Here is a 5,969-nt window from a genome sequence, read left to right as displayed (position 1 = left end):
CGCCCCATTTACATAATGTGCTTTGGGTGGTTATGACAATTTTCATACTCACTTTGCATTTCGTGTTCTTTTCATCTTTGTGGAACCCAAGATAAATCTCTGCGGCCCACAAATATGAATGTATCGTAAATACCCTGGCGTACTACAACCTGTACACACGTGTACTAAGCTACACATACAGTCACATAACATGACTGGCATAGCGTCTCATGCAATTCAATTACTAATGGCCACTTATCACACTGCACAAGAAGAACGGCGTTGGTATCAATCCAACCTACCACAACCATGTCAGGTAATATATTCCAATCATAATAGAAATATAGTGGCTTTCTCATTTTTCAAGCAATTCTATTCAATTCTCCAAACATTCCATTGTGATGTTATTTGCCTATATGTGTGTGCCATGTTGGCATCATCATCAAAATGACCATTTACACAATGAAAAGAGAATTTCACATGTTCTCGTAGCCATTTTCACACCACGGTATAATCAAAAAGATCAAAGACAGGAAAGTAAAGATGTCATGACCTCAGAAGATCATAGCACTTCCAATCCCTAAACTGCTTACCGCTACTAGGGGGCACACTTGCATGATATGTACAGTATGCCTATGATGTACAATGTATAAACATTATAGTCCTTCATTCATTTGTAAGTGACATTTGTGGCGCCCCCTATGTGTTGTGTTCAAAATGCTTCAGAAGACATGCTAGCATACGTGTCATATACTGTAGATATCCTCAAAGTTGTATAATCATTAGACAAATGGTCAATTACTCATGGACAACTAGCTGCTGAGTCTCACCTATGCCCTTGCAAAGATGTTTTGCTTAAACCGCTAAAGATGATTAAAGGCAACTGGACTTCTTCTTTTTCTTGATGGCGGCCATGTTTTTCAAGCAATCTTGCTCAAACTATAAACACATGTGCTTGTCAGGCCGCTAAAGGTGCGTACAAAGTTTTGCCGTGATTTGGCTAAATGCCCCCGAGTTACAGTGGGTGTTTTGGGGAGTGCATTGAGCTGTGTGCGAAATTCCAGTCATTCGATTTGACTTATGGGGTCAAACTTTAATAACAATAATTTTTTTTTTTGTTTAACAATAGCGCCACCATGTGATGTATTTGGTAGAAATGTAACAGCACAGGTCAACACAGCAGGGGTGCATGTTTTGCCAAATTTGGTTCAGGAGTAGAAGAGTTAGCTTCCACAAACCACACATATACAGGATGTTTTTCATTTTTTCACAATACCAATTGAATAGTTTAATGCAAAACGTAGTGGAGAACATGTTTTCCATTGGATAGGAACAACAAGTACATTGATACACAACAACGACAAAACGTTTTGAGTAAATTACGAAGTTATGATTTTTTTCTGACTATGGTCCATCCTGTGTATCTTGACAATACATTCTAGTGAGTTTATAGTGGGTATAATAGCTAGCAGCAGGTCCCCACTGCTGGCCGCATTAGCATACAGTAGTGGTTGTAAGCAGGCAGACAGGTGTTAATGATCCTCCAAGGACTCACATATTTATTCATGGATTCACTTCAGCCTAATTTCTTCCCTCCATCCAAATGTATCGTGATGGCACCGCTCAGTTTTGATGTAGCTTTACTGTACGTCAAGCAGCGTGAGCAGACACGTGTCATGTGAAATCTTCATCATCGTTTCACACGAGGAGGCTCCTGCCTTTTTGGTCTGTCTGCTGGTAGATTTACTTGTAGTTCGTCACTGATCCAGTGTTTTTTTCACGTGTTTTAAAATGGATGCAGAGGCGCCTCGTAGTTAAGTAGGACTCACTTGTGATTTGTGAATGATGCCGTTTGATAGTCAAGGTTGCTCGCCAGAAAAAAGTGACTGCATATCTCATGTTTTCAGCAGCCATTCTATTATGTCGTCTCAAGGGACAATCCCAGAGGTGGGAGAAAGTCGGTGTTTTGCAAGTCTCACGTCTTTAATTCTAAGTCTCGAGTCATGTCTCAAGTAAAGATGGGCAAGTCCAAGTCATGACAAGACAGGTCGAGCCAAGTCTGAAGTCATAGGCTTGAAATTTTCGAGTCCTTACAAGTCATAAGCAATGTTTAGTGTCTCTAAAATAAAATATAATTTTAAAAATGAATGCATTTTGAATAGATTTTTTTTTTTTTAAATAAGACCAGTGTGACCAGTCACAGAACAAGAGTGCTGACACAGCATTCAGAATTTAATCAGTGCACAGAAGTGTAATCCACACATTTTTGTTTGTTCTTAAACCTGATTGGACATTGACAGATGCATTGAATGGAGCACATACAAAGGGAAAATATGCTGTCTTGCTGGAAATGACGTAATAACGATCAGGTTAGTTGAATACTTTGAATGGAGACACATTTTACTCAACACATTCACTAAGACAAAAGTTCAATTCAAGTCCTGCCATTGATGTCAAAGTCCAAGTCAAGTTGCAAGTCTTTGATGATATTGTCAAGTCATCACAATCGTGACTCGAGTCCAAGTTGCGTGACTTGAGTCACTATAGAAATGAAACTTGGATATATTTTAAATACACCAATCTCGCTGACAACAAGGGTGGGTAACCATAAAAGGTTGATCACGATTGTTTGGCCTTGGAGGAGGTCTGTGATCTGCTGAATTCTATTTTAACTAATGAAGGTTATGACAATAAGGTACCCAAACCCTAAGAAACGTATCCTAAAGCATTATTACGACAAAACTTATATCCCTTGCAGAAAAATCTGAACAGAATGTCGCCCATTTTCTGCAAATTTAATAAGCAGACATTATTTCAATGCAAAGAAAGAGACTAAAATGCAATAATTTGTGTCTTTTTTGGGGTACCATAGACAGATGGGTGTAAATAATCCTCTGTGGCCTCTTTGCTTTTTATTCATAGAGTCCGTGTCGCCTCATTTTGCCAGCTCATTGTTGTGTCTGTCGCAGACTCCTCCCTCATTAATATGAATGAAGGGCAGATTTGCATAATTAGATGTTCTGTTATCATAACAACAAAGACCCTACTGTATATTGTATCACTTAAAGCATCCTCAACGGCCAATCACATCATTGAATATGCAACAACAAAGACACTGTGCAGTCTGTGAGGCTATGCACAGAGGCCATCATTAGACACTAAAATTCATCGTTAACGCCGATGTAGCACATGCTGCTCCTCCTACTACAGTTGTCCCTCGCCGCATCGTGGTTCAAATTTCACGGCTTCACTCTATCGTTGTTTTTCAAAAATCAATGAATTAATGAATCATGCTGTTTTCGTGCTATTCAGAAAAAACATATTTCAGCAAATTTGATGTAGTTTTTGCCTAAATGAAGCATTTTCAAGCATAAAAATGGCTAAATCAACTAAAATATAAAAAATTCAAAACATGCACAAAGATGTTGATGAAATGTAGTATTCTACCCTGGTCACTAGGTGTCAGTAGTAATGTTACTATAATGTTCAGTGAGACACACGTACCAGACTTGATTTTTGGAACAACAGACTATTATTGCAGGTATGAATGATCTCACAGTAGTAGTAATAACAACAACAACAAAAATAATAACACAGGTTAGTGTTGTGGCCATAACAACTGTTAAAACTAACCTCTGGACCCTCGATGTCACTTCCTGTCCACACATCCAGAATGAATTTATTGTAACACACACGGGCACGAGTCTTATCCCTAACAAACCTTGTATCCCTTCCCCGCCACGCTACTCGGGGGAAACCACCTCTTGCGAACAGTTCCTCCACAAATGTTTGCTCCTGTTTGACCAACAGCCTAGCTCGTATACATCTGACTCAGTGAAAGTGGCATTTATAATGAGCTTACTTACCGAAAAAGCAGCGGCATGGTCTATCGCCATAAGCAAGGCTTTGCCCACCATACGCTCATCCTTACCTCTTTTTTTAACCGAGATGAGGAAGGTCTTTGATCACCCCGTTCGGGGCAGAGAAGCCAGTAGCCGATTGCTTGATATTCTCCAGAGGGGACGCTCGGCGGCGGACTTTTCCATTGACTTCCGGGTTTTAGCGGCAGGGAGCGGCTATGCTGAGGTGGTACTGAGAGATATCGTCCCCAAAACTCTTAATGGCCGTATTAAATACGATTTGGCGGCCTGGGATGACACCAGTACCCTGGACGAGCTGATCAGCTTGGCCATTCGCCTGGATAACCAGCTTTGTGAGCGGGACCGGGAGCATGCAGAGGAAAAGGTGGGAGACCACTCCCATTGACCGATCCCGAGGTCGAGCTTGATCTCACCCCCACGCAATGGCGAGGACGACCTCAGGAGTACTACTACTAAGGAGCAGTCGGACGAGACGCCGATGCAGCTGGGGGGTCAACGGCTGACATTGGTCAAGAGAGCCCGGCGTCCTCGCCTCCACCTTTCCCTCCACTGTGGTTCAGCGGATCACCTTTTCACCAAATGCAGTATCCGTCCTGTCTGTCGGCCGAGATCACCACCCAACATCATCAAGGCCAGCGTGCCGCTATCCACTGAGGATCGACCTCGTCCCGGGGATCGATCTTTTTCTTCTAACTGTGAGTACACCCGCAAAGGATTAGAGGCAGTCGCCACAAGGGGTGATATAAGGAGACTACAAGTAACTGGGACTCTCTCTGGGGGGGTAAAAATGTAAAGATTGTTGCTCTTATTGATTCAGGTGCGGACGACAGCTTCCTAGACTCTAGTTTTGTGGAGGAGCACGGGTTCGCTTGTATTGAATTGCCTAGCGCTAAGGAGGTACAATCACTTAATGGGCGACTCCTCGCTGTCTGTCTCCTTTCAAGATTGCTTATGGGTTCCAACCTCCACTCTTTCCATCGCAGGAGTCCGAGATAGCATTGCCTGCGGTTCAGACCCAGCTGCGACGAGGGCATAGAGTTTGGCGCAAGGCCCGCACAGCCTTGACCAGGACTGCTGCAAGCAACTGTTGGCTAGCTGATCGCCATCGGACTCCTGCCCCCGCCTATCAGCCAGGCCAGAAGTTCTGGCTTGCCTCCCAGGACCTACCCCTGGCGGGGACCAATAGGAAACTGGCACTGAGATTCGTGTGACCCTACACCATTGACTCTATAATCAGCCCGTCCGCCATCAAACTCAAGCTACCACCCGCTCACAAGGTACACCCCGTGTTTCATGTTTCACAGCTGAAACCAGTATGTTCCAGCCCGCTGTGCCCTCCTGCCGAGGCTCCACCCCCCACATGCATGGTCGATGGTTCCCCAGCATACACGGTGAGAGCCATATTGGACTCCAGGAGAAGGGGGAGAGGGTGCAGTTTTTGGTCGACTGGGAGGGATACGGACCAGAGGAACGGTCATGAGTCTCCCGCTCCACGCCAGGGGGCGCCATATGGGGGGGGGGGGGGGGGGGGGGGGGGGGTACTATCACTGTCATGATCTGTGGTGCTGCTCTGCTGCCCCCTGCTTGTGTTTTGGTTGCAGTGCAAGACCGGCATGCGCGCACACCTGCGGCTAATTCCTGTCGGCTTCATAAGCAGCACACACCTGTTCTTGGTCGCCAGATTGTCTCATGCTACTTGCTAGTTTCATGTTCCTAACGGCTTCTCCTGCTCTCTGTGTTTGCCAAACCTTCTGGTCATCTTGTGTCTCGTGTTCCTGCTTGGTTACCTCCAGCCGTGTAGTTTTTTTGTTGTATTGTATCTCAGTATCCTGCTATGTGTGCTAACAGCGCTTTTCGTTTGTGTATTTTTCCCGTGGCTTGCCCGGAGGATTTTCTGTTGTACTTTTGACCTTTTGTGTTTTTGTATTACACTCCTTGTGAGTCTCTTTTTGTTATTAAACTTTTTTGCACAGACCCTTTTCTCCACTCTGCTTATTGGGGATCCAGCACATTGACTGTAGAGCAAATCCTGACATAAGGAATCCTACTTTGTAGATACTCACTTATCACAGTCAGGTCTGTAACAAATAACTGCAATAAATGAGGTTA

Source organism: Dunckerocampus dactyliophorus, chromosome 7, assembly GCF_027744805.1.
Source record: "Dunckerocampus dactyliophorus isolate RoL2022-P2 chromosome 7, RoL_Ddac_1.1, whole genome shotgun sequence".
Lineage (NCBI taxonomy): Eukaryota > Metazoa > Chordata > Actinopteri > Syngnathiformes > Syngnathidae > Dunckerocampus > Dunckerocampus dactyliophorus.
The sequence above is the reverse complement of the archived record's forward strand: the minus strand, read 5'-3'. Positions refer to the sequence as shown.